Consider the following 16,922-nt stretch of genomic DNA (forward strand, 5'->3'; position numbering starts at 1 on the left):
TTCCCCCTCGCGGTCGTCGACGTTGACTTGTTGCTCTTCCATCTCTGTACCGCCGTGCTCGAACCCGAGGTCCTCCCCGAACACGTCCATGTCAGTCTCTGCGTCGGTCGCTCGACCTGGCATCTCCAGCCACTTCCTGCGCCATCGCTCCTCTGGTCGATCGTCCCACCAATACGAGTTGCCTGATGCCGAACCTGCCGGTGAACCTTCTGGGGAACGGGTGCTCCGTGCGGGTTCCCCTTCTGAGTCGAATCCATGGAACGTGCTGGAAGAAAGTGTGGGTGTGAACAACCAGTCGTCGAAGAAGCTCGCTGGCATGGGTTTGTGTGGGAAGAGGGCATGAAACTCGTCCTTGAGCAGGGGTTCCTCCAAAGCGTAGTCTGGTACCCAGCTATTGGCGCTGGCCCGGGTGCCCTCTCTGGCTAAGAGGTATTCGACTCCCTCTTCCCCCCATCTGGAGTCCAAAATCTCCGTGACCTCGTTGATGTGGTCCTGGTGCTTCACCTCCCGCGTCTCCGTCCGTTCCCGGAGCGGACTTGGCGCCGTCCCTGGCTCCTGGAACCTGTGAGGTGCCTTGTAGGGAGTGAGCACCGACCTGTGGAACACCGGATGCATTCTGGAACCCTCCGGCAGCGCCAGTCGGAAGGCTACCGGGTTGATCTGCGCTTCGACTTGGTACGGACCGATCTGCTTGTGCCCCAACTTCTTCTTGGCAAGCGACCTGGTCGGCACTGCGTGGGCTGCCAACCAGACCCAGTCTCCCACTTGGATCACTTCGCCAACCCGCCTGTGCTTGTCAGCTTGCACCTTGTAGGCGTGCTTAGCTAGCTCCTCCTCCCGTTTCTTGGAAGCCAATACCTCTGAGGACAACTGGGTCACTGCCTCTTGTAGCGCGGAGATCCTCTGTTCTTCCGTCATCTTGCTAACCTTTGTGAGCTCGCTTACAGACACCCCTCTTCCTCCCCTAGCGGCTTCTGCTCCCGCTGCGAGGTTTCAGGTTTCTGAAGCTTTGATGAGACGGGTCTTACTGTCAGAGCTGCTACCAGGTCCCAGCTCACATAGGACCACGCCACACAGCGTCCACTTTAAAAGAGTCTTTATTGAGTTACAGGTTTCATTTCCGAACTGCAGCGTGCAGCTCTACACCTTCTGCTCTAGGTCGGCGAAGACCCGTCTGAGTCCCCGCCTCTTGCACACCAGCTTAATACCCTAGCCTTGCTCCACCTCCTTCGCCTCTCCCTACGTCTCTGGGTCCTTCTGCCCCCCCTGGGCCTCCTCCCTTCTACTCTCCTCTGACGCTGACCCCCCTGATCCTTCTGCCTCCTTGCGGCGGGCTTTAGGACCTGGCTCACTCTCCGGGCTGCTTACTGCTCCAGCTTCCGCTGCATTTGAACTTGGCGCGCGCGCCCAACTCTCTACTTTCCTCTTAACCGTTGCCTCGCTCTCTGAGGAGGGCGTGACCACCCCTGACTCGTGCCCTCCCTCCTGCTGACAGCCTCCGGAACCCGATGCCTGGCTACCTTCCTCCCTGCTGCTCTCAGTCTTGAGCGTGGGTCCCGACTTCCAGCTGCTGCCGCCCTCAGTTATGAGCGTGGGTCCCGACTTCCAGCTGCTGCTCTCTGAATCTCCTCTGTTCCCTTCCTCCTGGGGTGTCCCCCCGGATCCCCCCCTTGCTCTGCTCACTGGGGCTCCCTTTTGGGAGTCCTCTGACTCACTGCTTAGGCTTGGAGATCTCGGGTCGTCATCATCACTCATTCTCCCTTCGGCTTCCTCCCCCTCGCTCTCTGTTTCCACCCTTCTCTGCGTCTCTGCTTCTGAACCCCTGACAATATCAAACCTATGTTAAAGGCACAAGAAAATGAAAGGCTTGTTCTTTCCCTGTCCAGTTGGCAACCCTACGCAGCTCAGAACATCAGAGTACATCTCATTATTGTTTCTGAAAGGTACAAAATTTCATCACCCAGAAGACATGGCTACCGTATTTTTCTCTCTATAACACGCAGATTTTTTCTCCTAAAAAGGAAGGGGAAATGTCTGTGTGTGTTATTGAGTGAATGTGTGGTCCCTGAAGCCGACAGTCCAGAGTGGAGGGGCAAAAATCAGGCAAAAATCAAATCGCGCGTCTAGGAGAAGGGAAACCTGAAAAGAGGAAGCGGCTGCTTTCCTGCATTCTGCCTCAGGGTCTTACTGCCCACCCTCCTCTGTTTCGTTGCTGTGTTTGCTCAAACGGAACAAAGAGCAGGGAAAGCCCCTCCCCTCCAGGCAAGAAGAGGGGAAAGCAGAGCGTCCTTCCTTCTAATTCCTCTCTGTGCTCCAGCCGGAAAACATGCAGGTGGGAGAGAGAGAGAGACAGCTGGCTGGCTTGGGTGGGTGGGTGGGGGAAAAACTTTTGCCTTTCTTTCCTCCCTCCCGTTATACCCCACTCCTGCATTCTTAGCCAGCTGCTTCTCTGCACACCCCTCTCGTGCTCCTTGTCCCTTCTGTGTTTTTCCTTCCCTCCCCACTTAAAATGTGGTTAAAAAGCATGGATCCACATGGATCCTCAGGATTTTTGCATTGGGTCAGCCCAAATTCACCATCAGAGAACATAGCATGTCCATGGCTACAGCCTGCCCCCCAAACATCACGCACCCACTGTTGCCTGGGGCTGCAATGGTGCAAAAATGTGGTTACAAAGCATGGATCCACAGGGATTCTCAGGATCTTTGCATTGGGTCACCCCAAATTCACCATCAGATCACATGTCTGTGGCCACAGCATGAAGCACAAAAATGATACATCCACTGTTTCATTCAGAATGTTTTTTTTCCTTGTTTTCCTCCTCTAAAAACGATGTGTGTGTTATGGTGAGGTGCGTGTTATAGAGCGAAAAATACGGTATTTCTGGAGGGAAATACCTGATCATAATATAAATATTCCATTGTTCGCTGTAATAACTGTAGGAAATACTATGAAATATCAAATGGAAGCTGTTGTAAGAGACTCCAAACTTGCTAGTGTGTGAATTTGACCACTAAATTCAAGCTGGCGGCGGGGGTGGGGGGTGGGGAGCTAAGTGATGATTATGCAGATGCCGTGGGCCCCCAACTTGCATTGGTCCCAGTCTGTCTGGCCAAGAGTCAGGAATGATGGGAGTTGGCAGTCTGGGTACAGCTCCAGGACTGCAGGTCTACCCCCACCCACCTTATTTACACTAAGCAGCCAAATATTTGGTGGCAGGTCCCCCACTTTCCAGCATATTTGAATTACGGTAGATGATAAAGCATCTTTTCATTAAGCTCTCTAATTGCCAATATCACCACAAACGGAGCTCAGCTTTAACTAGCAAACTGTTGAATATGCAAGCTCAGCTTGCAGCATAGTTGCCAGTCCTCCCATTTGCTTAATTAGAAAGCCTCAACTTCTGTAGTAGGAAGGTTAATAGTAACTGCTCTGAATCTTGTCCCTGGATGTGACGCTCTCTCTGTATGTCACAACGCAGTGATGTACATAGCCAAGGGACAATCAAGCTTAAAGCTCCACTGTTCTAATCATCTATTAACTAGCCCGTCACATTCCCTTTGGTCTAGTTTCTATTATGTACTCCTCTTGATACTTGCTGTTAAGTCTCAGCAATGCTAATGGGAATTGTACAACTGGGAAGACTAAACAACTGAGATTTCAAGCAGTAGTAATGACCTAATGCCCAAGTAAACATATTTTGATACTCATTATACCAAAGAATGGGGGTGGGGTGGGGGGAGGCTTTTAATACCTTGGTTGCCACAGCACCCTCTGCATCGGCCAAGAGGGCCAGAATCTTATGGGAAAGTCCTGAGCATTGAGGAAGCCCTGGTCTGAAAGAAAAAAGCAAAGGCAGAAGCATGCGGGCAGCCACTCACGTTGCCATGTCAAGAACACCCCATTTCTCCCAAATGACCAGGGTCTTAATGGGCTAAACAACCATGGGCAAAATGTCCATGTCAGTTTGTATGCACTGCAACGCTTCAACAGTAAAATTTGGACCCATGTTACAGTCAGGATCTCCGCTCGGCCAAGCTGATAAAGCTCATTTTCTTCCCCCGAGTCCTTCAGAATCGCCTCCCGACGTGTTTAGCGACCTGAGCCTTTGAAAAGCAGAGTTTCCAGCACAGGAAAGAGACGAGAGGTTTGGGCTACATTGCAAAGAGTTTTATTTCTAAGCTACGCAGACAGAAAAGACATCCTCTCTCCTTGAAAGCAGAGAGCAACTGAACAAAGGAACAAAGGAAACAGGAAACCACTAACGTCACATCCCGTCTCCCGTCTCCTGTGAGACTTCCAACAGTCTGGAAGGACTCTGGAATGTAAACAGAGTCCTGTGGTTCCAAGCAGCTGCTCAGTGGCAAAACAGAAACTAAAAGTTACTGCGTACTAGTGTATAGTGTCAGATCAGATTAGGTGGTGCTGCCACGGTGGCACATCCCGTGGACAAGACTCCCCCCCACCTGCAGGCCTCAGACAAGCTCTGCATGGGCCTGGACCATGGGGCTAGAGTGGCAACTGAAATATCTGTGGCCTTGAGGGAGGCTTCCATCACTGCCTGCCTCTGCTATTTGGCCAGGAACTCAGTGAGAAAGCACTGACTTGTCAGACTGAACATCCTGCTGCTTGGACAGCCATTTCTGGACTGGGGGAAACATACATATTCTTGTTGCAATTATGGACATTGTCATGCTGTCTATTGCTGGGGCAGGGGGAGTTCTCAGCCCAAGGACTGCATGTCCTTTTGGGTGGCTTTCTGTTGTTGTTGTTTTTTAAAGTGATATTTATTAAATTTTACAGACCATATAAAATTACAAAATTAAAAATAGAAAATAGAAAAAGTAACAATAATAAAAGAAAAAGAAATACAAAAATACAAAGACAAAATACATAAAAAGTAAAAAAAAGGAAAAAGTTAGAAAAAAGTCCATATTTTCATATCTTATATTTCATTTACTTGTTTCCTGACCTCCTCACACACTCCTTTTTTGTATTCCAGTTCACATGGTTAATTCAGCAAATCCTCACCCTCTATCATTTATCTTTACTCAATATCTTTACTCAATATATTTTCAACCATTGTCAATCCGTATTTACATATTCTTGTTAATCTTTTTACCAACACCGCTTATTTTCAATCCAACATCCTTTTAACATTCATTAATTTTACAGTATTTCTGCAAGTAATCTTTAAATTTCTTCCACCACCTCTTCTCCTTGATCTCTGATTCTGCCGGTCATTTCTGCCACTTTTGGGTGGCTTTCTGGGCTTTCCATGCTGGTGGCAGATACAGCCACAGGCAAAAGCGGGCGGAACAACAACTGCGATTTTTATCTTTCTATAGTAGGCTAGGTTCTACACACACTCACACGCCCCTCTGTATCCGTCACCCAGGTAAGCAATGCACATTTTCAGAGTTCAAAGCTATATTGCAGCCAAGTCAAGGAGGGATATGGCCTGGGGAGAGTTAAAGGGGCTGACAGAGATGCCTGAAGGCCCATATTTGGCCCCCAGGTTTCAGGTTCCCCGCCAGTGATTTTACTTACTTACTTATTTACTTATCTACCTACAGTATTTTTCTGTGTATAAGACAATGCTTTTTGCTTAAAAAAAAAACTAGGCAAAAATTGGGTGTCATCTTATACAAGGATAGTGAATGCAGATGGGGGAAGTGCGATTAATGGCAGCAGCAAGCAGGAGATTGGCAGCGGTGATTGGTGGTTGTGGGAAGGCCTGCTGGCGATTGGCTGTGGCTGCGGCAATTGGGCAGACGATTGACGGCAGTGGCGAGGTGTGCGATCGGCAGTGGCTGTGGCAAGCAATCGGCAGTGGCAGGAAGGCGGGTGAGCGATTGGCGGAAGTGACCTCCCCCACCCCACCCCTAAAAAGCTAAACAACTTAATTTTTTAATTTTGGATTAAAAAAGAAAGGGGGTCGTCTTATACAGGGGGGTGTCTTATAGACGGGAAAATACATACATTGCATTGATATCCTACTTTTCCCCCTGCAAGGAGCTCAAGGTGGCATACATGGTTCTCCCCCTCCTCATTTAATCCCAACAGGCCCTACGAAGTAGGTTAGGCTGAGAGGCACTGAGCAGTCTCTCAGAAAGTTCATTTAGTAGGCAGAGTATATATAATCCGAAGAAAACAATAAGCCCCCCCCCCCCCCCGGTTTATGTGTTGAAAAATATGACATATGTACAGTGGTGCCTCACAAGACGAAAAGAATCCATTCTGTGATTCTCTTCGTCTAGCGGTTTTTTCGTCTTGCGAAGCAAGCCCATTGACGGATTAGCGGATTAGCGCTATTAGCGGCTTATCTGCTGATCGGATCAGCTGATAAGCAGCTTAGCGGCTTAGAAAAAGGGGGGGAAGGAAAAAAAACCAGCAGGAACTCGCAAGACATTGTCGGGAATGTACTGGAAATTCGTTTTGTGAAGCACCTCCAAAACGGAAAACTCTTTCGTCTAGCGAGTTTTCCGTCTTGCGAGGCATTCGTCTTGCAGGGCACCACTGTATTCAGTTCTTCCCTGTATAATAGATGTCTTCATTTTAGCCTCGTATTATGAGAAACCACAAGAGTTGGAGAAAGTTGAACTCAGTCTTATTGATTTTGCACTTTCTGCTTTGCGCTACCACTTCCTCTTTTGGTAAAGTGAGTATGTGGCATGTAGTCACACGGGACCCAAGAATCGGCTGGAGGAAGACGGTTTTAAGGAGGCCTCTGCAAATGGAGAGACCTCTGAAGTTTTCAGGAAAGGGTTTTAAAACACACCACCTTTACCCCCTCCCCCCCAGAAATCTCATTAGCAAATTAGCTGTTAATTCCATCTTTTTATTACAATAATTCTTCAGCTGAGCTTTCTTTCTTATCTACTAGCATTACATGGAATTCAGAACATTTCAACCAAAGAGGAACACCCTAGTCTAAGAGACGCTAAGGAAGAACTTCCTGGCCTGGAGGTAAACTAGGAGGAGACACTCAAATTTGAGATGGGTGTGTTGATGCGTGAAAAAAGCACTGTGTTGTGCCGTGACCTGTAAAGCTATGGACTATAAGACAGAACACATGAGGCAGAACTCATTTACATTTGAGCACAGATATATTTACCATGAAGAACAATTTGCCCTTCCAGTACTGGAAAATGGATTCCGAAACACATTGTGCTTGAAAGGTAGATGTAAGTCAGTATTAACAATTCAACAAGAACTGCAGAATGTCCTAGTGTGCCCAATAATGGAGCAATTTGTCATGTACTAACTGCATTCTGGACCAGAATAGATGCTATGGAGCAAACATGCTTGTTTGGTCATGAGTCTGTCATCTACATTTAAAGCAAAAGGGGGACATGATGTTAAGGGGAAACCGAACCTTTTCCCATTTTGCTTTCTCACTTCACACATGACCTGATTCACTTCAGATATGCGAAATGTGTGCCTGAAGCGACATAATGCAGAAAGTAAGGTGGGGAAGAGTTCAGTTAACGGCATCTGCATCCACCTTATGTTGTGAAAATAAGATCTCCAAACCAATCTGTGAAGAAGAATGGCTACCCAATAATGTCTACTTTGAACTCCTTGGGAACATTTAATCAACCGGGAAAACATATTAAAATTTGGGGATACAGATGGTACATAGCAACTAATTGTAGCAGAACATATAAGGACAGTCAGTATCTCTATTGCGATGCAGAAAACACACACACTCCTACACATTATGCCCTTACTTTCATTACAGGTTCAGAAATATCCAAGACACTGTATAAATGCATTTGATACATACATAAAACAGATTAACAAACCACTGGTTTCCAGGAATCTTATTAGTATATTGCTCGCCAGTACACAGATCAATGCAGCAAATCAATTTCATACCAAGGTTAAAAGTAAATACAATCCAAAGCTTGTCTACTCAGAAATAAACCCTATAAAAATCAATGGGGCTTACTCCCATGTAAGGATAGAAGAAACTATCAATTTTAGTTCTCTCAGTTTTTCACTGTTCCAATAGTAAATTCAATTCTCTGTGTTTCTGCATCAATTTGCAATTTTAAAAAAATCCTCATGAAAATTCATCAACACTTTCTCCTAATAAACACATTTTGGTATGCAGTTTTGACTAATGTACAGATATTTGCAAGCAATATAATCCTAATGTAATGCATTTTTGTATGTTATTTTTACTAATATATTCGTTTTACACCCCCCCCCCCCATATATGCATTGGCTGGATTGAGAACGGCATTGTAAAATTCAGATACTTGTGAATTTTGAAGGTTGGCTATGTTTTGGTTCTCGTACTGTTTCAGAAAATGCACATTTGATAAATTTGGCTTGAAATGCAAACTGAATCAAATTTCTCCCCCAACCCTATTCCCAGGTAAGTGAGGTTTAGATTGTAGCCTAAATCCATAACAAAGGTAGAGAAGCCAAATCTGATTCATAAGGTATTTGAGTTCTGCTGTTTTTGGGACCTGTAAATGCATTCATTTCATGTAATCAGAGACGTGAAACGAGGAATGGCCTCACTCAGAATCCATTTTCAAGGAAAACTGCACTTACACACTATATAAAAATTGTCCAAGTTTTACTATTAGACACCCCACAATTCTGGTTCAAACCATAGAAAGTAAACATCAAAAAATCATGACGACATCACTTGAAAACAATTTATGGCATTATGAAAAAACAACAACAAAAAGCATGCTAGCCGAGTCCTAAATGAGAGGCAGCTTTGTTTGTATAGCATTTAATGGGCCCCAATGGGAGCAGGAACAGCTGTGTAAAGCTTGGTTGTCCAATTTTTCCTCTGTATTTACATGTTACCCTTGTTTTATGGGTTGAAAATGCCCAGGGAGTCTCACATAGTTTACAGACACGCAGTCTGATTATTCACAGATCTCAACATACTGGGTTTATAAAACGGCATCTGGGCTGCGCAGTAAGCATGAGTTCAAACACCAAAAACCAAAGAAAGAAAGAACATAAGGGAAGAAACTGAACATTGTTATCCTGAGGTTGATTACTATGGGGCCAAGAAGGCAACTTCTATTATATTTTAATCTGTTTCGTGTGACTAAGAAATTGTGTGTGATTCCTACCCTGGGAAGTAAAAGGAGGCAGGAAACACTGTGTAGCTTTAAAGCAAGCCATGTTGACTGGAGTTGGAGTCCCTGTAATGGCTGGCCATAGGTTTCCTACCCCTAAAAGAGACTTATAATTTTTATGTCACTGGTCTTCCTAAGGGACACTGCATACATATACTCCAGTTATATTTGCTCTTTTATATCCTTAAATGCCAACCTTGCAATTTGAAAGCATGTCAAAGTGCAAGTAGATAAATAGGTACCACTCTGGCGGGAAGGTAAACAGCGTTTCTGTGCGCTGCTCTGGTTCGCCAGAAGCGGCTTAGTCCTGCTGGCCACATGACCCAGAAGCTGTACGCCGGCTCCCTTGGCCAATAAAGTGAGATGAGCGCCGCAACCCCAGAGTCGGCCACGACTGGACCTAATGGTCAGGGGTCCCTTTACCTTTACCTATCCTTAACTGTATGGCTGGCAAAGATATAGAATTCTAAGTTCTATGAATCAGTGATGCCTTTGGTGCCACAAAGGCATCCGTTTTATGCAACTCACTGAGTGGAATTTACCTAAATAGAGCATTTGCCACAAAGAGAATGAATGGTAGCAGAGACATATAATCAGTGCAAGCCTGATGAACATAAAGAGGCTGTGCTCTAATACAGGACTTGGTGTACTAGGGCAACTATTAAAAAGTCAACCCAATAAAATTACACTGTGTCCCATGTTGACTGATAATTTAAAAGGAACATTAAGTAAGCATTTCTGCTTAACTTCTGGCCTCTATTCATATCTGCACCTGTAGAAACAAGCCAAGGGGATGTGTGGGCAAGGAAGTAGAATTTCAGCTAAAATTTAGGGCGTCTGCTTTCTACTCCTCTGCATCTCTAGGGGAATTCTAAGTTCCCATAAAGGTAAAGGGACCCCTGACCATTAGGTCCAGTCGTGACCGACTCTGGGGTTGCGGCGCTCATCTCGCTTTATTGGCCGAGGGAGCCGGCGTACAGCTTCTGGGTCATGTGGCCAGCATGACTAAGCCGCTTCTGGCGAACCAGAGCAGCGCACAGAAACGCCCTTTTACTTTCCCGCCGGAGTGGTACCTATTTATCTACTTGCACTTTGATGTGCTTTCGAACTGCTAGGTTGGCAGGAGCAGGGACCGAGCAACGGGAGCTCACCCCGTCGTGGGGATTCGAACCGTCAACCTCCTGATTGGCAAGTCCTAGGCTCTGTGGTTTAACCCACAGCGCCACCTGCGTCCCTCTCTAAGTTCCCATACTGGAGGTCAATAATAAGAAGGTATGAATCAATAAACATTTATTGCATGTCCAAGGTGGCAACCCCTATGAAGAAGTCGCTACAAAGGATTCAGATGCAAAACGAGCATAGATATAGCAACCTAAAATCATAAAACCAACCCCTTCATTATGTTAGTTCAACACAGAAAGTATATTTTAGTGATACTAACCAATTAGCAGTTTACACCTTTTGACATGCGCAGTTAGTCTCATTGTTGCTACCCTATTTTACATCGTCAACTAGGCACAAGTGCTTAATCTACAATTCTCTTTGAAGCTGCTACAGCATTTGTTGCATTCTCCATCTCCTGATGTTTCTACTGTTTTCTTAGCTTGCCTACTCCCTTTCAATCATCTCAAATATGGCCTTGTTTTCTTTCCACCCAGCAGTTTCTCTTCAATGCAACTTCACTAAACAATTTTGGCTCCCACACATCTTTCATTGAAGGTCTGCCCCAAGTTGTTGAATGGAACCTAATAACTTTGCAGCATTAAGGTACAGTCCCACATAGTTTACTACATTCAAATCCCATTGAAACTGATGGGGAGTAAACATGTGATGGACTGTAGTCCTCATGGCCATTTCAGTGGTCTTGTATGCAAAAATAAAAAAATCACACACCTAGGAAAGCAAGTCCAATCTTAAACTGTGATCTAGGACCAGTTTTAGGACACTGGATGCATTTGAAATAATTCCAGTGGACAGGCTCTGGGTATTTTGGTGACCAAGCAGGAGCCAAACCAAGAACAATAGGACATGCACCAGAGCATAGCTGTCAACTTGCAGATTTGAAAATAAGGGACTAGCAACCTCGGAAATAATGGATCAGCAGCCAAAATAAGGGATTTTCAGAGCACAGGTATGTTCGACTTCTGAGCCCCTCCGAGCCAAAGGCAGAAAGCCCAGCCAGCAGCCAAACGAAGCCTCAAGCGGTGGTTCCCACAGCGCAGCAACCCGGCAAAGGGGATGCAGCAAGGAAAACCACCGTCACCTCTCCGCTGGGAAGCGCTGAGCAAAGACGAGTCCCCAGGCAACGTGGCTGTTTGATCGGCACAAGGCATGCAAGCTCCACCCCCCAGTCGTTCTTAGACTCCTTATTGGGTGAGCATCACAGCCAAGCAACACCGTTGGAGCCTCCCTCCTCCCTGGTTGGCAGGAAGGGAGGGAGGGAGAGGTGATGCTTCCTTTGAAACCCAGGAAATTTAAGGGACATCATCAATAAGGGGCAGCAGCGGGACACGGCACTGGGATAAGGGACTTTCCTGCCAAATAAGGGACGGTTGACAGCTATGCACCAGAGTCTGCATTTAGCATTTAATGCAGCTGACCAACATATTTCACAATATCCTGCCTCATTTTGGAAACCTTGTATCACCAAGGTGATATAAACTGTATTGTTAGCCCTAATGCACCTAAGGTACTGTACATGTCAGCAGAGGAGCCGGTGGAATATAACCTCCTCAATTTCCCAAACTTTTCAGCAGCCTTCAAAATGTATTTGTTTACTTTTATTTTTCACCTTCCCTCACAGCATTCTGCTCTGGTACAAGCCTACCCATACAGAGTGATCACCTTTGGATGCCATCCTCCAGCTTCTCCTCTCACCTGGGTGCTGATGAGAGGAAAAGGCTTTCATGGGGGTACTCTGCTTGTGGAAAGCTCTTTGCTTGGTGCCTACTTTGATGTATTTTCCAGGTCCACTGAAGACCTTTCTGCCCAGGCCTTTTAACTCATTATTATCTGTTCTAATTACACTGCTTTTATCAGACATCTTTGGACTTGATTGTTGGTTTATTATGCAGTGTGTTCCGTAGTTTGTTCTAGCTGTTTTATTTGCCCGCAAAATATTTTGTATTGATGTGTGGCGTATAATTATTATTTTTTACATATATAAATCAAGAAGAAAAACTTGCTCCATGCCCAAATCTTGCTTAGCCAACTCTAAAGAATGTTAACATCTCTCTATGCTGGTTGTCAGGAGACGGGTACACTAAACATGGAATTATAATAAACATTAGCCCAATGTTTGTGGAGCTTCAAAAATGGCTCACACTGTGAGCCTTTCCAGACCATTTAAACCTTGTAGGAGTTGCATAATTCCTGCACTATGTTGCTTAAGGTCGGTGACTAAGATGGCAAAAGAACATTTATATGCTCTTTCTTTGATCCGCTGTCACTGCTAGTTAATTGTAGCCTGCAATATATCAGGCATGCAAGTCCAAATTATTCAGCACCTACTTTTGCTTTAAAATCTAACAGTTATGCTGGAAAAGATGGCAAGTAAAGGAAAGTGGATTAGAATGGGATTTTATGTGGGGGCTGGTTTAAAATAGAAAATACCAGTAATTCCCGTTGAAATGGAGGTGGAAGTCATAAAGAGAAAGAAGATTTACAAAACTAGATGGAATGCTTTGTACATTTTTAGCACACTGTTGAATCAGCCCTGGTGTACAACGGCTAGAAGGTTTAACGATTTCAATGATATAACTGACTACACTGACTACTAAATAAATATCTAGTTATGATAATAGTACAGGGAGTTCAAGGGACCTGGATTTAGTTCTAATGAATCATGGGAAGGAGGCCAGCTACTGCAAAGCAAACACATATACAAACACCAACCTAATTGTTTGGGTACTGCAACAGTGCAGCAGCAAATTTGTGGAATATCACTTGCTCTAGTGAACGGAAAATACTGCACAGAAAAAGAATCACAGCATGAAGACACCATAGCTCAGCTGTACTGAAAAACTCCAGGGCCCCCCAGTAAAGTACCATGCTCGATTCAAAGCTCTTGTCTTAATGGTTAAAGTCCTACATGGCTTAGAACTGAAATACGGTACCTGTCTTCTTTTACATCGTTTTGTTGTTGTTGTTTTGTTTCTTACTGCTTTGTTAGACACTCTGGCAATATAATATTGGCACAATGGACAGTACAGTGGGGCCTCGCAAGACGAAATTAATCCGTTCCGCGAGTCTCTTCGTCTTGCGGTTTTTTCGTCTTGCGAAGCACGGCTATTAGCGGCTTAGTGGCTATTAACGGCTTAGCGGCTTTAAGAAAAAGGAAACAAACTCGCAAGACGTTTCGTCTTGCGAAGCAAGCCCATAGGGAAATTCGTCTTGCGGAACGACTCAAAAAAACGGAAAACTCTTTCGCCTAGCGAGTTTTTCGTCTTGCGAGGTACCACTGTATGGTGCAAGGGGCTGCAGACAGGGTTGGAGTAGGCAAGGCGATCCCCTTTCCTCAGAGAATATGCAAGGAAGTATTTTCTGTTCCCACATATGGCCCAAAGCCTGGGGCTGCAAATGAACACCAGGCAATTAGTGTGACAGCACACACCAATAAATGTTTACTTGGAAGCAAATTCCATTGTGTTCAATGGGGTTTTTACTCCCCAGGGAGTGTGTTTAGAATTACAGCGTTCTTTCAACAATATAGATGGATAAAATTATGATTTACAGAACAGTTCTATTGTACTATATTTTATAAATAACCATGCGGGGGTGGCAACTATTATGCTTATTTCACGCGTGGTTTAAAAAGCGAAAGAGGTAGCGATTTACCAAACTCATCCAGAGTTGCTTTGTTTGGGTAGAGATTGGAATACAACTCTAGGTCCCAATTTAGGATTGCATCTCTTTGACCACATGCAGTAGGTTTCATATATTTGCCAGGAACAAGGTGGAGTTGGAATTCTCTATACATAATGCACTATACATCCATAAATCAATGGTTAAGGTTACACAAAGCTCACAAGCCATCTTTAATTACACTGACAGCCTACTTACTGTAGCAATAACTTATTCTTTGAAACATAAAAAAATGAACTACAGACCCTCATCCATTACTCTGGAACCTGTTTCAATCATTACATAGAACGCCAAGATAATAAACTAAAAATGCCCCCACTATACTACTGTTTTCCCAATGTTCTCATCAAACATAGAAAGATAAAAATAATGTGACCAGGCATAAAAATACCTGGCTATTGCAGAAGTATTAAATTTCAAAAAAAATAGATGCCCTGCTATAGCATGATCTGGAAGCATGTACTATGTCCTCCTTTAATAAACTATTATTCTTCCTCTCCTTTACCTGTAAGCTTAATTTGAGACTTAATGTGGGGGTTTTTTTGTCTCAATATTTAGAAAGTAAAAAATCTTTCCACACTTGCTATTTCCTCGTGAACATACTTTTTTAAAAAAACAATATTTGGGGGCAGCTGTATTCTCAGTTTTGGGGGATCAAAACTCTTTTCCTGGACAGCAACCCATACTGAATAAAGCAACAATACTATACACAAGTTATCTGGCAGTAAACTCAATTGGACTCAGCGGGACATACTTCTGAGTAGGCATATATGGGTTTCCACTGTAAAATCTTTTGAACAGTAGTCTCAGATTTGGAGTGGTATACTTGCCTTTTTCAGAGTTATAAACCCTGGGGTTATATTTCCCATTGCTACCTGCAAATGAACAAATACTTTGACACAGCTGGAAATCCTGGCTTGTTAGAGTTTAGGTATACCTATCATATATTTATTATGATTATGATATTATTACAATTTATGACCTGCTCTTCACCCTACAGTCCTAGGGCAGTCTACAATAATTAAAATACAATATTACAAACAACTTAAAACAACTTAAAATTACACATATAAAGCACATTTGCTGAAAGCTGCATACAGAAGGTGCCACCCTCCAAGCTTCTAAGGGTGGTGGAACAGCCAAGAAGGCCCCCTCCACTGATCTGAGTATAGAATCATAGAATCATAGAGTTGGAAGAGACCACAAGGGCCATCGAGTCCAACCCCCTGCCAAGCAGGAAACACCATCAGAGCACTCCTGACATCTGGTTGTCAAGCCTCTGCTTAAAGACCTCCAAAGGAGGAGACTCCACCACACTCCTTGGCAGCAAATTCCACTGTCGAACAGCTCTTACTGTCAGGAAGTTCTTCCTAATGTTTAGGTGGAATCTTCTTTCTTGTAGTTTGGATCCATTGCTCTGTGTCCGCTTCTCTGGAGCAGCAAAAAACAACCTTTCTCCCTCCTCTATGTGACATCCTTTTATATATTTGAACATGGCTTTCATATCACCCCTTAACCTCCTCTTCTCCAGGCTAAACATGCCCAGCTCCCTTAGTCGTTCCTCATAAGGCATCGTTTCCAGGCCTTTGACCATTTTGGTTGCCCTCCTCTGGACACGTTCCAGTTTGTCAGTGTCCTTCTTGAACTGTGGTGCCCAGAACTGGACACAGCACTCCAGGTGAGGTCTGACCAGAGCAGAATACAGTGGCACTATTACTTCCCTTGATCTAGATGCTATACTCCTATTGATGCAGCCCAGAATTGCATTGGCTTTTTTAGCTGCCGCTAAAAAAGTACACAAGAGGATGTGTAGGGAAGGAGCAGTATTTTGGGTATTAGGGGCCTGAGTTGCTTAGGGCCTTAAACAATAACGTAAGCACCTTGAATTGGGCCCAGGAATGAGCTGGCAACCAGTGCAGCTGTTTAAAATGTGGGTTATATGAGCTCTGAACAGAACCCCAGCCAATATTCTGGCCACTGCATTGTGGACTAGTTTCTGAGTCACCTTCAAGGGCAGTGCCACATAGAATGCATTACAATAATCTAATCTGGAAGTTGCAGAATGCACATAGAATGCATTACAATAATCCAATCTGGGGTACAGTGGCCTAGTCATCTCAGCCCCAAAAGGGGCCGTAGCAGGTGAACCAGCCAGAGCTGAACTAGCCAGAGTTGATTTCCTGTGGAACTTAATATACTGCTATATTTTCTCCAACAGTGGAAGAATGGTAGATGAAGATGTTGGACTTTTTGGAGCTGGCTGACCTGACTGGAAAAATCCGTGATCAGAAAGAGGAGGAATATCAAGAAGAGTGGAAGAAATTTAAGGACTATTTAGCTAGATATTCGAATATAACATACCGGTAAGTAGAATCACTTGTAAGTACCAAATTGGCCTATGATTAAAATATCTTGAAATTTATAACATTATGGACTGAAAATATTATGAAAAGGAAGGAAGACAGAAATTTGAATAAGTAAATTTTATTGGAAAATAGATATTGGAAAACTGTTACAATGAGATTTATTGAAATTCAGTTAGGAGGGATTTGAGGAAGTCACTTAACAATGTAAACTAAATTGGACCTTTAACAGTTAGGTTTTTATATGTTTGTTTTTATTTCTAATACTGTAATGTTTTTTTTTCTTTTTGTGTGTTTGTTTTAAATTTGGAAAATTAATTAAAAAACTGAAAGAAAAAAAAATATTTTCTGACAATGCCAACCCCCAGCCTTGGCCAATATCCTTTTATGATTATCCCATTCAGTGATGGTTCTGTAAAACTTTCTGTAATGGTAATGGTTCTGTAAAACTAGAATTAAAAGCTTCCTCTTTGTGATCTCTGCCCCTGTAATTACTTCTTGTTCAGCAACCACGATATTACTAAATAGTTGCTTTTCGTTAGCCAATTCAAATTCTCCATAGTTTTCCATTTTTTTGTTTTTG

The 16,922-nt window shown here is 44.1% G+C and overlaps 2 long non-coding RNA genes across 3 annotated transcripts in view; one reads left to right on the top strand and one right to left on the bottom strand.

Annotated features, from left to right (window-relative positions):
* Positions 1–16,922, bottom strand: part of LOC309528863 — a 31,240-nt gene that overhangs the window by 7,125 nt on the left and 7,193 nt on the right. The gene's annotated exons all lie outside the window — the stretch shown is intronic.
* Positions 5,259–16,815, top strand: LOC309528877. The gene is made up of 3 exons (XR_014217950.1): positions 5,259–5,398; positions 6,887–6,969; positions 16,195–16,815. It is a non-coding gene; the product is annotated as an uncharacterized lncRNA (long non-coding RNA).

This window comes from Podarcis vaucheri (genome assembly GCF_965113315.1).
Source record: "Podarcis vaucheri genome assembly, chromosome: 3".
Lineage (NCBI taxonomy): Eukaryota > Metazoa > Chordata > Lepidosauria > Squamata > Lacertidae > Podarcis > Podarcis vaucheri.